General features: G+C 40.7%; 1 protein-coding gene across 1 annotated transcript in view; it reads right to left on the bottom strand.

The window, feature by feature from the left end:
• RNF144B (ring finger protein 144B) overlaps window positions 1-14,700 on the bottom strand; it is a 103,152-nt gene extending 88,452 nt beyond the window's left edge. Inside the window, exon 1 of the mRNA XM_047859060.1 lies at window positions 14,617-14,700. The gene's annotated coding sequence lies outside the window, so the exon portion shown is untranslated. The remainder of the gene's footprint in view (window positions 1-14,616) is intronic.
• Window positions 14,701-17,377: the final 2,677 nt, after the last annotated feature.

Consider the following 17,377-nt stretch of genomic DNA (forward strand, 5'->3'; position numbering starts at 1 on the left):
AGCCAAAGCATCAGAGACTCTTAAAAACTGAGAACAAACTGAGGGTTGATGGGGGGTGGGAGGGAGGGGAGGGTGGGTGATGGGTATTGAGGAGGCACCTGTTGGCATGAGCACTGGGTGTTGTATGGAAACCAATTTGACAATAAACTTCATATATTGAAAACAAATGCTTTTTGATTGTACATATTCGGATATGCACCTCTTTCTTCTTAAATAGCTTCTGGGGTTCTCAGGGTTTTTTTTAATTAATTGAAGTACGGTTGACACATATTAGTTTCAGGTGCACAGCACAGCGATCTGACAAGTATATGCACTACAAAACGCTCACCACAGTAAGTGCAGTTACCCTCAGTTACCATATTACAGTATAATGTTATTACAGTATAACTGACTACGTTCATCCCTGTGACTTCTTTACTTTGCAACTGGGAGTTTGTAGCTCTTAATCCCCTTCGCCTACTTTGCCCATCCTCACCTACCGCCCTCCCCTCTGGCAACCACCCGGTTGTTCTCTGTATTTAAGAGTCTGAGTTTTTCATCTGTTCATTTGTTTTGTTTTTTAGATTTCACACCTAAGCGAAATCATATGGTATTTGTCTTTCTCTGTCTGACTCATGTTACTTAGCATTGTGCTCTCTAGATCTATCCATGTAATTGCAGATGGCAAGATTCTGTTCTTTTTTGTGGCTGAGTGATATTCCATTGTGTATATACACCACATCTGCTGTATCCATTCATCTATCAATGGACACTTAGGTTGCTTCTATATATTGGCTATTATAAACAATGGTGCAGTAAACATAGGGGTGCATATCTTTTCAAATTAATGTTTTTATTTTCTTCAGGTGAACATCCAGAAGTGGGATTACTGGGTTGCATGATATTTCTCTTTTTAATTTTTTGAGGAACCTCAATACTATTTTCCACAGTGGCTGCACCAATTTACATTCCCATCAACAGGGCACAAGGGTTCCCTTTTCACGACATCCTCGACAACGCTTGTTACTTCTTGTCTTTTCGATACCAGCCATTCTGACTGGTGTGATGAATCTGAGATCTCATGACCTTGTCGTGGTTTTGATTTGCATTTCCCTGATGAGTGATGTTGAGAATCTTTCCATGCATTTCCCTGATGAGTGATGTTGAGAATCTGGATGTCTTCTTTGGAAAAATGTCTACTCAGGTCCTCTGCCCGTTTTTTTGGTGCTGAGTTGAAGAATTCTTTATATATTATACCTAATATTAGTTAATTAAATTAATGTATTAATAAATTAAACACATTAATGTATAATGTAATAAATTAAGGTTTCCCACGCTTTAGGTTACACATGTGTGCTTTCCTAGATATCCCTGTGAGATGTTTATGGATTCATTTTTTAGATCTGTCTTTAATCCATTAAGGAATTATCTTTAAATGGTATCAGTTCTGTTATGCTTTAACCAGATAGAGAACTACCTATACCAGAACAACATATTAAGTAATCCAGTATTTCTCCAAGGAATTGGACGACAACATGCATCAGATATTAAGTATAATGTTTTCTGTATTTTGCATTATCTATTCTGAATGATCTATCTCTGAATCTATTCTGTTCCAGTGGTCTATTTGTCATTTGCTAGGCCAATATTGTCTTAATTATAGTGACTTTATATCCTTTTTTTTAAATGTTTATTTATTTTTGAGAGAGAGAGATGGCACGAGCAGGGGAGGGGCAGAGAGACAGGAAGACACAGAATCCGAAGCAGGCTCCAGGCTCTGAGCTGTCAGCACAGAGCTCGATGTAGGGCTCAAACTCACGGATCACAAGATCATGGCCTGAGCCGAAGTCAGATGCTTAACGAACCGACTGAGCCACCCAGGCACCACATGACTTAATAATATTCTTATATTTCATACTCTTCCTAGTTTTCAACAGGGTATAATCAATATAAAACTTTTTGATCATTTTATGCAATTTTTAAAAGACCCCTGTAGCTATTCTATTTTTGAACTGTGGGAAATTTATATATTATGTATATTTTTATGTTTTTATTATTTAAGGGAATGATTTTTCCATTTCGTGTAACTCATTACTTAGAAAAAAGCTTTCAATTTCTACATTTATCTCTCATCCAGCCATCTCTCTGAGTAGCGTATTAATCCTACTAGAGTGGCTGTTCTGTTTCTGATTTGGTCTCACTTTTGGGGGTGTAGACACAGTCATCTCAGCAACAAGAATATGTGTTTTTTTTCTCTCTTCCATTCCAGTACATAAGTCAGCAATGTAATTTGTTGTCTTGTCACATTTCCTACAACATTAAAGATGATGTAAATAAAAATGCTGGTCATAGGCCTTCAATTGAATTGGTTTTAGCATCTCACAATATAAAGTTCGTTGTTGGTTTTACACAAATAATCTTTATTATGTCTAATAGTTCCCTTCTATACCTCCTTAAGAGTTACATTAGGAATATACTGGATTCTACTTAGCAGATTTCTCATCAACAGCTAATATGCTCGTATTACTTGTCTTTTAGATTTTTGCTACAGTGGGTTCAGTGCTGCTGGATTTTCTTAAATAGAACCAAATTTGTAACCTGGAATAACACCTTCTTAATCACACTGTATTGTCTTATACTGATATCACAGGTATGCTGGCTTCACAAAGTGAGTTGGGGGAGATAACATCTTTTTCTATGATCTGGAAAAGTTTAAGTTAACAGTGCATTTACCTGACTCTTAAAGACAGAATTTCTCATTCAAGCCAGGACACTGTAAGAATGAAAGAAGATGCTATAACTAGTTGACATCATATAACTTTTAAAATATATAGTGATGGACAAAACAGTTGGTTTCATTATATCGGTGGGCTGACAGCACGGTTCCATTCAAAAAACTGTTTTCAGAAATAAAACCTTAAACAAATAAAACAGCATGCTTATGAATACAAGCATTTAAAACAATTTTTAAACTTCTTTATATTAATTTATCTTAATTTTTAAAATACGGCAAAGAAAATTAGTCTTGGTGCATATTCAAGTTCTTTAATCAGCTTGTTAGTAACACTGCATCATTGCTATTTTTATGAAAGATGTTATATTTTCATATACAATCTTTTTTTTATTTTCTTAATAAAAATTCCTGCAATCTTGTAGCACCTGGGTGGCTCAGCCAGCTGAGTGACTTCAGCTCAGGTCATGACCTCACGGTTCATGAGTTCAAGCCCTGCATCGGACTCACTCCTGTCAGTGCAAAGCCTGCTTAGGATTCTCTGTCTTCCTCTGTCTCTGCTCCTCCCCTAGTCACACTCTCTCAGTAATGAATAAACATTTATTTTTTAAAAAATTACTACAATCTTCTTTAAAGGTACATTTCATAGTTAATATATTTGAAATTATTGACCCCTTCAACTGATTCCTCTCTGTAGACCATAATATTTTTAATCGAGAAGATAACTCATCTTCAGTGCTCAAATACCTGGTAAGCTCAGAGAAAACTCTACTACATGAAGTATATTCTTAATTTTTATTTTTATATTGAGACATACAAATATTTAAGCCACGGTGTTTTAAAAGACACTGTATTTTTTGTTTGTCATACCTTTCTTTGAGAAATACAAAAAAAAATTCATCAGAATGAATTGTATCTACTTACGATTCTTTTTACTGTTCCATCAAAGTTAGATACCTTGAAAACACAAACTTTCGGGGCGCCTGGGTGGCGCAGTCGGGTAAGCGTCCGACTTCAGCCAGGTCACGATCTCGCGGTCCGTGAGTTCGAGCCCCGCGTCAGGCTCTGGGCTGATGGCTCAGAGCCTGGAGCCTGTTTCCGATTCTGTGTCTCCCTCTCTCTCTGCCCCTCCCCCGTTCATGCTCTGTCTCTCCCTGTCCCAAAAATAAATAAACGTTGAAAAAAAAAAATTTATAAAAAAAAAAAAAGAAAACACAAACTTTCTAAAATTCAATCTATTTTGAGTTCTTGAGGACAACACAAGTGTATCCTATAAGAATAGTATTTGCATCAAAAGGATCTTTCCATCCACAATTCTAGATATCCCAAGTGCCACTACAAAATTTCAAAATTAAATCCTGCATACTGTGTTTGACTTCTTATCATTGACTTGGCTCAGTTCCTACCTTGTAAGGATAGATTCTAGTACCTTCCTGTTTGTGACCTTTTTTCCCATAATTGCAATTTGCAAAACTTCAAAACCTGAATATTTATTTTGCTTGTTTCATTAACTAGTACTTTGATTAAAAATCTCTAGGAGCACCTGAGTGGCTCAGCCAGTTAAGTGTCCAGCTCTTGGTTTTGGCTCAGGTCATGATCTCACGGTTCCTGAGTTCAAGACCCACACGGAGCTCTGAGCTAACAGCATGGAGCCTGCTTGGAATTCTCTATGTCCCTCTTTCTCTGCCCCTCTCCTGTTCTCATTCACTCTCTCTCTCTCTCACAAAAATAAATGAGTAAACTTAAAAAAAAAAAATTCTAACTGGTTTCAAACAAAACACAACCCAAACGATTTCAAACAAAATACAACCCAAATTTAGAGGACTCCTCTGCAAAAAAACAAATGTCAATACAATCAATTAGGGCTGATTTACAAAGTAGTTCTGCAAACTATTTGTAAAATCTGATCGATACTGGGCTGCAAGGACAGAAAACCCATACTCGGCTTCATCACAAAAATATTCTGGTTCAACAACTTAGCGTATGAAGAAAAATATTTGTAAAACTTGGCTATTTCTATTTCCCTTGCAGTTTGTTCAAAAGAGATAATGACTTCTCTGTGCAATTATATGTGCAAATGTCTGTCCCTCAGACTTCTCATTCTAGCAATTCCATTGTGTACACTCTGACATTGTGCCCCACTAATATGCTTATTTGTGTTCTTGCTGAAAAATAAATCATTATTGGCACTTCCGGGGGCTGAACGTGAGTATGGGGATTGACTCCAAAGAGGCACCAAGGAGCTTTTGCAGGGATGACAGTGACAGAAGCATTCTAAAACTGAATGGCAGGGATGGATGCACAACTGTACAAATTTACTGAAAATCTTCCAACTGTGCACTTAAAATGGGTAAAACTTCTGGGTTATAAATTTTACCTCAGTAAAGCTGTTAAAAAGATAAATTTCATTTTTTAAGGTTTATTTCTTTATTTTGAGAGAGAGAGAGAGAGTACAAGCAGGGGATGGACAGAGAGAGAGGGACAGAGAGAATCCCAAGCAGGCTCCGTTAGCAGCGTGGAGACTGATGTGGGACTTGATCCCACAAACCGTGAGATCCTGACCTGAGCCAAGATCAGGAGTCAGACGCTTAACCAACAGAGCTACCCAGGTGCCCCTAAATTTCATTTTTGATGGTAAACTTTTTCAACAAATTTATAATAGAATTCACAGTAATATTAAACATGTAAACTTCCATAGAATGATTTTCCTAAAAGCTTTCCTGAATTATATGAAAATAATGAAACCATTCAGGTAAAAAAATTAACTGATTTTCTTTGTGAAGCATGTGGTAACATTTACATGAAACTGGCACAGTTGGTGTGTTAAATTCTCTTCTGCTGTCGGAGCCAACAGATCAACAGCAGTGACTTCACCTTTCATGTATGTGTAAGCAACCAAAGTTGAAAATGACTGGAATAGATTTAGAAGAGCCATGCTTCATGGAATAAAATTTAAGGACACGGTCTGAGGCTGCAGGTGTTAAATCTTGATCTTCGGGCAAAGTATTCTTAAAATAATTGCAAACTTGGGGCACCTGGGTGGCTCACTTGGTTGAGCGTCTGGCTCTCAGTTTCAGCTCGGGTCATGATCTCGCAGCTCGTAGGTTCGAGCCCCAAGTAGGGCTCCATGCTGATGGTGTGGGTTTCGTGTCTCTCTCTCTCTCTCTCTCTCTCTCTCTCTCTCTCTCTCTCTCTCTCTCTCTCTCTCTCTCTCTCTCTCTCTCTCTCTCTCTCTCTCTCCCTCTGTCCCTCCCGTGCTCATGCTCACTTGCTCACTCTCAAAATAAATAACTTCAAAAGTAATGACAACTGCAAATTTTTAAAGTAGACATGGATGTTGCTTCAGTAGGTGTGTGAATTACACATTCATCCTTACCTTTCTTAAGAAACAGAAACCCAAAACTCAACTTTTCTTTAAACTTTGCACTTCTTTAGCTCATTTTCTGCAACGGGGGATTCTTCCAAAGCAAATTTCCAAGTTAGTAAACAACAAAACAGAGAGTTTTCGAGTTACACCACACAAAAATGACGAAATCACCACCCGGAGAACATTCAGACTTCCCACACTTCACGCTGACCGCACCCAGGCCCAACCTGGCAGCTTCGTGCTCTTGTAGGCCACGGGGGCAGAGGGGAGGGGAGGCCACGGCGCTGCCGACCAGTAGGCCACATAGCCGGCAGGGCCAGCAGCCTGGAGGACCTTTCCCGCCAGCAGCAGGACTGGGATGAGTTAGTTGTCCTTAGCCACCAATGTAGGAGCATGTTTCATCTTGTTAGCAGGGGCTCTGCAGGCTGCTCTTTACAGAGAGATGTAAGTGAACTTGCATTTGGAGAGAACTTGGTGGGGGTGGGGGGGGACATAGGAGTGTACGTAAGCATGCGTTAAGGTAAAAACACTCTTCACCACACGCACTACAGAGATCATACGAAAACCCGTTCTCATGAGGTCGAGGACCACTACCCCATCTTATTTTAGTGACTGTGAAAATAATAAAGTCCAGAACCAATGCCAGGTGGGACAGGCCGAGCAGGCACAAACTGAGACTTCTGGTGATCTGGTTGAATTTTCTACACGATCCAATTTGGGTCACTTACGTTCTGCTTCCAACATTGTCCATTTCTTCTAGATTTTCAAATTTGTTTCTACAGAGTTCGGCACAGTTTCCACGTGTATTTCTTATAATTCTTTCCAACTCTCCTGCCACTGTGGTTGTGTCTGTTTCCTTGTTCCTAATCTTGTATATTTTTACTTTTTCCAATTTTTTGTCTTCTTTAGCCTTTCTGCTTTTTTTCTATTCCATTAATGCCACTTTTAACTTTATCAGTACCTCTTTTTTTTCTTTTTGAGGGAAGCAGGGGTTTTGTCAGGGTTGGTTTTTTTTTTAAGTTTATTTGAGACTGAGAGAGCACATGTGAGAGCAGGGAAGGGGCGGAGAAAGAGGGAGAGAGAGAGTTTCAAGCAGGCTCAGTTCCATCAGCGCAGACCCTGACACAGGGCTTGAACTCATGAACTGTGAGATCGTGACCTGAGCTGAAAGCAAGTCGGTCACTTAACCAACCAAACCACCCAGGTGCCCTGTCAGTCTTTTTCTCATGAATAATAATATATATTTACTGTTTTACAGGTTTTCCTTTGAGTAAATTTTTGGGTAATATGCCTTAAAAATTGAGTATACAAGTATAATTTTTATTGCTTTCTAAAGAATCACCATTTATTAGTTTTGTTTCATTTTTGAGAGACAGAGAGAAAGAGAGTGAGAATGAGCAAGGGAGGGGCAGAGGAAGAGGGAGAGAGAGAATCTTAAGCAGATTCCACACCCAGCATAGAGCCTGATGCAGGGTTCTCTCCAACAACCATGCGATCATGACCTGAACAGAAATCAAAAGTTGGAGGCTCAACTGACTGAGCCACCAAGGCACCCCTGTACAATTTCTCTTTGATTTACTCTTTGATCAAAGGTTTATCTAGGAGAGTATTTCTTAGTTTCAAATGACATTTGGGGGGGGGGGTCATATCTTTATTATTAATTTCCAATTTAATTTTTTTAAGGTTTATTTTTGAGAGAGACAGAGCATGAGCGAAGGAGGGGCAGAGAGAGAGAGGGAGACACAGAATCCGAAGCAGGCCCCAGGATCCGAGCTCTCAGCACAGAGCCCAATGCAGGGCTCAAACTCATGAACCGCGAGATCATGACCCGAGCCGAAGTCGGACGCTTAACCGACTGAGTCACCCAGGTGCTCCTATTAATTTCCAATTTAATTGGATTATAATTAGGGAATGTGATCTTAAAAATCTCTACTTTTTGTATTTGGTATGCTTTTGCTTTGTTTTTATCCAAGTGGGTTAATAAGTGTACTACTTAGTACACTTAGTACTCTAGTAACTGGAGCTTGGAAAATCGCACATCTCCAAAGAAATGCTCCCTTATATGTGTCTTGGTGATGTGCCCTGGTAGCCTGCCCTGCTCACCTAAAGACTAAACCCCAGTGACAATGGTCACGTGCCAGTGTCCCACTGCAAAACCATCCTAACTTGCCAATCTGGAACCATCACACCTCTAAGTAGAAAACAAGGCAATTAGTTATCTTTAACAGCCAGACGATTGTATCACTTTGGAATTTAATCAAAACAAACCAAAGGCATGCAGTGCTCCTGGATGGTGCCCAGCAAACATCTAGTTCAAGTTTTCATTTTCCAACCTGGGATCTCAACTCCTCCCCAGCATAAGTAGGCACTGGGAGACACCAGACAAACCCGCTGCCCGCCTACAAATCCAGGAGGAAAACATATTTGTACCTGTCAAGAGTGGCTCAGCATGATTCACAGAAACCCTGAGGTGCCAAGGGGCTAGAACTATTTTTAAATGTAAGCAACTGTTAAAACAGGTAGTCCCACCAAGGCTTTGAAATGTTTGTGTTCACATCAGATCGGCCCTGGTGATCTAAGACCCATACAATGAGCACACAGAATAGAGGAAATCTTGTTTAAAATCACCAAGGAAATTCCAAGCTCTCACCAAAGAATTAGCGGATATTTCAACAAATATACACTTGGAGACAGGGTGTTGGTTTGTTTTTTTTTGTTTTTGTTTTTTTTTGTTTTACAGTTTCTCCCAAAAGTTCATAAAGTGGAAGCTTCCTGAGGTCTGGCACCATTGGGGGAAGAAACACATTATACTGTTGAGCGCCTACTGTGTGCCAGGCAAGCTACTTTGTACTAAGTATTTTGCGTATATTATCTTTTTAAAATTTTTTTTAATGTTTACTTTTGAGAGAGACAGAGAGAGAGAGACAGAGAATGAGCATGAGTGGGGGAGGGGTAGAGAGAGAGGGAGACACAGAATTCAAAGCAGGATCCAGGCTCTGAGCTGTCAGCACAGAGCCCAGTGCGGGGCTTGAACTCATGAACCACGAGATCATGACCTGAGCCAAAGTCGGACGCTTAACCGACTAAGCCACCCAGGTGCCCCTATTATCTTTTGTATTTTCACAGTAGTCATTATAGAAAAATGTCTAAATTTAATCACATTTTTTTTTTTTGGTGGTAGTATATTCTTTTTTTTTTTTTTGCTTTTAATTTTATTTTTTTTAATTTACATCCAAATTAATTAGCATATAGATTCCTTAGTGCCCCTTACCCATTTAGCCCAGCCCCCCTCCCACAACCCCTCCAGCAACCCTCAGTTTGTTCTCCATATTTAAGAGTCTCTTCTGTTTTGTCCCCCTCCCTGTTTTTATATTATTTTTGTTTCCCTTCCCTTATGTTCATCTGTCTTGTCTCTTAAAGTCCTCATATGAGTGAAGTCATATGATTTTTGTCTTTCTCTGACTAATTTCACTTAGCATAATACCCTCCAGTTCCATCCACATAGTTGCAAATGTCAATATTTCATTCTTTTTGATTGCCAAGTAATACTCCCTTGTATATATATACCACATCTTCTTTATCCATTCATCCATCAGTGGACATTTGGACTCTTTGCATACTTTGGCTGTTGTTGATAGTGCTGCTCTAAACATGGGGGTGCATGTGTCCCTTCGAAACAGCACACCTGTATCCCTTGGATAAATGCCTAGTAGTGCAATTGCTGGGTCGTAGGGTAGTTCTATTTTTAGTTTTTTGAGGAACCTCCATACTGTTTTCCAGAGTGGCTACACTAGCTTGCACTGCCATAATCACATTTTTTAAACATTTTTTCAAGTTTATTTGAGAGACAGACAGAGAAAGAGACAGAGCACGAGCAGGGGAGTGGCAGAGAGAGACAGAGAAAGAGAGAATCCAAAGCAGGCTCCACACTGTCAGCGCAGAGCCCAACGCAGGGCTCGAACTCACCAAGTGTGAGATCGTGACCTGAGCTGAAACCAAGATTTGGATGTCTACCGACTGAGCCACCCAGGTGCCCCTACACTTTTTTAAGTTTATTTATTTATTGGGGGTGGGGGGGGTAGGTGTGGAGAGAGAGAATCCTAAGCAGGCTCTGCACTGGCAGCATGGAGCCCAACATGGGGCTCAAGCTCATGAACCATGAGATCATGACCTGAGCCAAAATCAAGAGTCAGATGCTTAACCGACTGAGCCACCAGGCGCCCCTGTTTAATCACATTTTTAAATGATTAGTAGCTGATGTATCAGAAAAGCCTTGTTAAAATACTGATTCAGCTACAAAGTCTTCTCGTGATATAAACTATTTAGGGTTATATTATGACTCCAATATTTCGTCAGGTAGAATCCCCTAAAACTTTTAAGATCTGTTTGTGATTTCAGCAGACTTTCATTTCGAACAGCGACCAGTATAGCCACCCAATTTACTTTGAAGTCATCGTTACAAAAATTAAGTAGTAACTCATCTAATCCTTATGAGATCCAATCCCAGCTGGTATTATACCATCCATCAGTGCATCACAGAAGTAATTCTGGCCAATGACCTAAGTGATTTTTTTTTATTGGGCACAAAATTCAAAGGAACGTATAACCTGCCTACCTTTTTAGATTCATCTTCTGACCCTTTCACTTTGCATCTGTGTCCCAGCCACACAAAACTATTTTCAGGTGCTCCAAATCTCACATTCACTAGTTCCTCTGGCTCTCCATGTGCCCATTTCCCCCCACCTCTTCCCACCTGATGAACAGCTCCTCCGTCCCCAAAATGTGACTCAAGGTATAACTTTTCTGGGACACACCCTCTCCATTCCCACTTGCCTCCTCCCCCATGAGGAGAGCTGGCCTCCTCTGGTTTTCCGTCCTTAGTACACACAATGCTCTTACCCTGAATGAAGCAACTCATCCGGCAAACTTTTATTTAGCTCCTATTGTCTACGGAGATCTTTATTAGGTGCTGGGAACACAAAAATAAACAAAACATGCAGTGTAGGAAAAGTCAGACACATATACCAGGCAGGGCAGTGCCCCGGTGTTGTGCCATCCGGATCCCGGAAGGCGGCTTTGTGAACCCCGCCCTGCAGAACCCGGAGAGCCTGGGCAGAAGTGTGGGGAGCCAACAGAGAGGGGGCTGGGCAAAAGGAACCGCATGAGCAAAAAGAGAGAGATGGATGGCGGATAAGCTCTGCTGATGGCAGAAAAAATTTCTCCAGCCAAGGCATTCCATTAAAAATTAAAAACATTTAAAAAAAAAAAAAAACTTTAAAACTACTCATTTATAAACTTTCCAAGGGATAATAAAAGCAGTTAATCATCAGAGAAAGTCACCTCTAGCTTTATTCCTGATTGTTCAGACCCAGTGCTTTCTTAAACACAATGAGGCTCATTAGTAATGTGTTAAAACTTTCAGATTTTCTCTAAAGACAAAAAGGTGATTTTATGACTGCCCTGAGAAGCAGGAATGAATAAAGATAAATAGTGCAGTTGTGTGAGACAGTAATGCGGCCGACCGAGGAACAGGGCGAGGAAAGAAGACTCCTTCACCCCCCCGTGTAAAGGGGAGAGAGAACAAATCAAGACAAATGATAGAAACTTTGGTGCAAGGATCCTAGATCATTCTGCTGGGATCAGGGGTCCTCCGGTCAATTTGGCTTCCTTTCCTATGACCTAATCTGCAAACATAAAGGCTGAAGTTCTCCTCCTCGGTGGTTATGTGGAAAATCACCAATCCCAAATCGTACCCTCTTTGACCCACAGAAGACAAAACTTTTCAGAGTCACCCATATTATGTTGTTGTTACATAAATTCTGAAAAACAAAACAAACAAAACACTCCCGATCTTTCCAACCTTTAATTTTTACGCATCCTCATACAGGACGTTGTGCTACCTACCTGTGGCTACTAAAATCGGAGATGGGGAAGCAGAAATCAGAGCTCAAAAGAACACGATAAACTTGAGTGGCCGCCTGTCCTTTCCATGCTCATTGTTTCCGTTCAACAGTTCAGACCGGTCAAGATGTTCTGTTGATGTCACATCAACTTAGGGCTCGCATCCAAAAACATAATAAATGATCCAAATGAGCAGGATGCAGACGTTGTGATCTACACCATGCCTGATTTATACAGGGCCTGGTTCTACACTGCGTTCAGAAATTCAGATGAAGGCGGAAATGACAAAGGCGTGGACAACGTACACCTTTTCTGCAGGGACTGAGCGAAAGGCATTGAGTACAATGCTCCAGGTTTAGAATAAACAAGTCTTTAAGCAAATTACTGCATGCCCATTATAAACTGGGTATAGAGGAAGGATAGTTCCAACCCCTGAAAACAAATCAGAAGCTGCTACTACAGCAATGTTACCGCATCGGACGCTCTCACAAACATCATCCCACGGGATACTCACAGTACCCTTTCAGTTGGCTTTATCATCCCCCTTTCATAGATGAGGAAATTGAGCACTGAAAATTGAACAGACTTCCCTGGGGTCAAACAGGCAGGTACCGGCCCAACATGGACGAGCGCCCAATAACCCGGTCAAGTGACTCTCTGCCAGTGCTCCTGCTTCCCCAAATAAAGTTACAGGTGAAATCAACCCCCCTTCTTTTCATACCAGGAACTTTTTTGTAAGGAAGACAAAAATAGAAGGTTGGTATAAAACATTTTAATTCTACTTCTTAAACATCTACTCAGGGCAAAAGGCCAGGTGTTTTGCCCGAGCAAACCAGACAATATTCCTATCTCAGTGGAAGCCCCATCTTAACCAAGAAGAAAGATAGCAAACATACATTGGGAAGAGAGTCCAACAACTCTGAGTACATTAATTGTCAGCATTGGCCTCCTGCAAGGAGGAGGCAGGTTTCCTGGAAAAGTGAACAGTCAAAGTGTATGACTCAAAGACTATTTCAGTACAAGATCCTATTTCAACCCTGTTGTCCATCTGTTTGCTGAGAATGTAAAGTTGTCTGGGTCCAAGTCAGAGAAGGAGATGAAATCATCTACTAAAAACACTTATGCAGGATCCCCATGAAGGCACATTGTGATTACACAACAACCAGAGGCCGGTGCCTGCCTTCCTGTGACCTGTCAGGGCTTCCGTGCAGTCACGATGCCTCACTCCAGGGAGGTTAAGTTCAGGGATTCAGCTAAACAAATGGGCAATGCTGTAGAATTCATCATGAATTTTTTGTAGGCTACTCGAGGGGGAAAATAAAAACTCAAAGAAGTACATGCAAGAAAGAAAAAGTTAATAAATATTTTACACACAGGCACTCACAACAATACTTATTTATCAGATGTGGCAGTCAGTCACTCTTCTCTCCCTGGTCCTCCTCCCCTGACTCCCTTATCCTTTTGACAGGAGTCACTAAGGACATTAAACTCTCTACTCTCTACTCCTATCCTTCCTTTTGGGACATCTAGTACCCCTGCATCTTTCAATACGTGGAGCCACCCTCAAGCCATCACTTGCATGCCTCCATGGTTTCTCTCTACCTCGTTTAGAGTGAGAGGAAGTGAAGGTTCCAGAGAATATCGAATTTTAGAGAAGTTCAGGAGAACTAGTATTCGGGAAGCTAATGAAGTCAAGGCTTTAGACACAAAAGAGTCCAGACCCCAATTTTAAGAGCAAGTAAATTATGAGATAATAATTAGCATTTCAGCTATGTTGTAGACCAAATGATCATTTACGGTATGGCTAGAAATGTAAACTACCAAGTATAATATCGTTTCCATAGTAAAATGAGTTCTAAGTTCTAAACAACTGACCCACAAACAAACTTTTGGAACATTAGTTTGGGTCACTTACCAGAAAATGTAACAATAAATTTTTCCCCTTGAGTTTCTCCTCACAGCTGCAGAAGAATATAGAAAGTATAGGTGTCTATAACTGGGTGATTCTATTTGACCTCCCTCCTTAGAAGCTCCTTCAGTTGAGAAATGACCTGGACCATTTGTTCCTAAGAGCCCCAGGTGAATTTCTTCCCACTGTGCCTAATGAAAGTAACTGGACCCATTTCTAGATAGGTAGCGACTATAGGGGAAAGGGCTCTCAACATTATCATAATGGGATAGGGTTGGGAGAGGGTTTTATTCATTTTATATTGGCAAAGAAAGTCAGCAGTTTGCTGTACTGTAGCCCAGGGCAAAAGGTGAACTCCGATGGCAGATGATTTCTTCTGAGCAGATACTGCAATGGTACTCCTGTGTGAGTGAGTTTTGTGTGTGTGTGTGTGTGTGTGTGTGTGTGTGCGCACGCGCGTGTATGTGTGTGTGGAAAGGCAATTAAGGTATAAGGAACAAGACTGGAGGGACAATAATGACGTGATGTACTTCAAAAGGGGGAAAAATTGACATGACAACACATCAGCCAAATCTGTCATAGACTTCTTTTCTCTTCAAAGAGCTATAACCTTGGGTCAAACCTGGAGTAGAGGGACTCTTAGACTTCTCCATGTAATAATTAGAGTACCCAGAATGGGCTGTAGTCAAACCAGATGAGTGAGAAAAGACAAGAGTTAAACATTCCTACCAGTAAAGGATGTTGCCTTCAAATCCCATGGCAGTCATGTCTGGACGATGTAATTCTGCCTCCTTGGTTAAAGCTGACTGGACCCAGAATAGACGTCTGTCTGCAGCAGAGCCAATCAGATTCTCTCTGCCAGGAATTCAGAATTCGGATTTAGGAACAGCTAATCTCTGCACTTGGTTGAAGCCGTGCCACAGCCATATTCTATCATCTATATGAGCTACAGAAAAATCCAGAGAAAGCACAATAAAGGAGATGCAATAGAGGAGGTAACGTAAGAGTCAGAGAAAGAATGATGGCTTTCCACTTCTCAGTTCCAGTTCCTTCCAGAAGCCACTTGGCATTCCTATCTTTGAATTCCTCAAGACACTCCTGGTCCTTAAAGCAAATTGCCTGTTTTTGTTAAAGCTAGTTCAAATTTACTTCAGTTATTTAATATCAGAAACACCTTGAGTAAACCACATTACCATAAAGTAAGTCAGTATCATGCTATGAAAAGAACATAGACTTTTGAATCTGCCAATGCAGTGTTCAGATCTTGGCTCTACTAAATACAAGCTGTCTCGTCGAGACTACATTTTCTAGCCTCTTTGAGCCTTGATCTCCTCACCCAAAAAATACAGATAATGACTGCCATGTGTAGTTGTAAAAATCAGAAAACACATCTAGAGGGGCGCCTGGGTGGCTCTGTCAGTTAAGTGTCCAACTTCAAGCTCAGGTCATGATCTCATGGTTCGTGGATTTGAGCCCCACAACAGACTCTGTGCTGACATCTCAGAGCCTGGAGCCTACTTCAGATTCTGTCCCCCTCTCTCTCTGCCCCTCCACTGCTTGTGTTTTCTCTCTCCTTCCTTCCCTCCCCCCCCCCCTCAAAAATAAATAAAACATTTTTTAAAAATATCTAGAACCTCTGGCATGTGGTAAATACAAATGAAATGATAACTCTTAGAATTCCTTGGGACAGTAGTCATGGTGGCTGTAATGGCATCACCATGGATATCTCAATAGGAAGGTTATATATAGAACTTATGAATACAGAAAAATTTTTTCCTTAAATTTTTCAGTTTACAGAATAATTCGATCCAAGGGTTTTTGTTTTTTGTTTTTTGTTTTTTACTGGGATACTCCAGTATAGGCAAGTATAGCTTGATTTTAAAATACTTTTTAATGTATCATCTATTACAGATAACTTCTGTATTTATGGGGAAAGTCCTAAGGAAATCCCTCCAGGAACTCTTAACCACAGGATCACTTTTTTTTTTCTTTTTAAGTAAACTCTCCACCCAACATAGTCTGGAACTCATGACCCTGAGATCAATAGTCGCATGCTCTACCCACTGAGCCAGCCAGATGCCCCCACAGGATCATTTCTTTACCAATTCATCTTCTCCATCAGCTTACACAATAGAGAAATGGTTCTAATCCCTGTGGAAATCATAGACCCTTTTGAGAAAGGAGAAAGCTATGAGTTCTCCCTTTAGAAGATTCATGGCCATATGGAAAATGCTGCACATTTCCCAGTGTGCATAGTTTTGTGAATGTCATGCATGAATCCCTAAGAACTGAACAGTCCAATAAACCTCTTTACCTGGAATTTCTTTAAACAAGTCTGCATGTAAGGAGTCAGCATGTATCCCTAGATATACCCCCACAGACAAGAGATAACTTGTATTAAGTACCCCTTCCACAACTCCCATGCTAATACCCTTACTGAAATGCAATAGAGCAGGTCCCCACTTGTCTGGGAGGGGAGCTTGGATATTCCAAGGTCGTCTTTACATACTCTACCACAGCACTTACTCACCGTATTTTAAGCACTGATTTGCATGTCTCCCATCCTAAGCTGTGAATGAAGGCAGAAAATGTCTTTCATTTCTAGGATTATACTTCATATAGTAAATATTCAAGAGATGTAAAATAAATAAGCATATGGTATCTTATAAATACAAACTATGATTTGTGCTGATCTTTAATATGACTCAAGAAATAGAAAATTCAAGATAGTGTGGGGGCGCTTTGGTGGCTCAATCAGGTAAGCATCCGACTTGATACTGGCTCAGGTCGTGATCTCATGGTCGTGGGATCCAGCCTCAAGTCAAGCTCCATACTCACTGGGCATGATGCTGCTTAAGATTCTCTCTCTTCCTCTCCCTCGGATCCTCCCCTGCTCTTGTGCTCTTTCTCTCTCTCTCTCAACATAAATCAAACTTAAAACAAAATTCGAGGGGCGCCTGGGTGGCGCAGTCGGTTAAGCGTCCGACTTCAGCCAGGTCACGATCTTGCGGTCCGTGAGTTCGAGCCCCGCGTCAGGCTCTGGGCTGATGGCTCAGAGCCTGGAGCCTGTTTCCGATTCTGTGTCTCCCTCTCTCTCTGCCCCTCCCCCGTTCATGCTCTGTCTCTCTCTGTCCCAAAAATAAATAAACGTTGAAAAAAAAATTAAAAAAAAAAAAAAACAAAATTCGAGATAGTGTGCAAGCAGTAAAAGGACTTTAATCCAGTTCAGAACATTCCCCAAAACATCACTTCTACAACCCTATTGGGGCTGAAGAAAGTTTCTGCTTGGTCGATTCTAGAGAATTAAATTTTTGGCAGTGGAGCTCTACCCAAGGCACAATTTCTGGTCTTCTTTCTCTTCTACTCTAAGTCATTTGTAAGTTAAATACCACTATACACACAAACATGTGAGCACACACATGTACACAGCACAATTAAGTGTCAGATCTTCATGGAATTGTCCTGCACCCCAATAAGCCAAAATATATTC

This window comes from Prionailurus viverrinus, chromosome B2 (genome assembly GCF_022837055.1).
Source record: "Prionailurus viverrinus isolate Anna chromosome B2, UM_Priviv_1.0, whole genome shotgun sequence".
Classification (NCBI taxonomy): domain Eukaryota; kingdom Metazoa; phylum Chordata; class Mammalia; order Carnivora; family Felidae; genus Prionailurus; species Prionailurus viverrinus.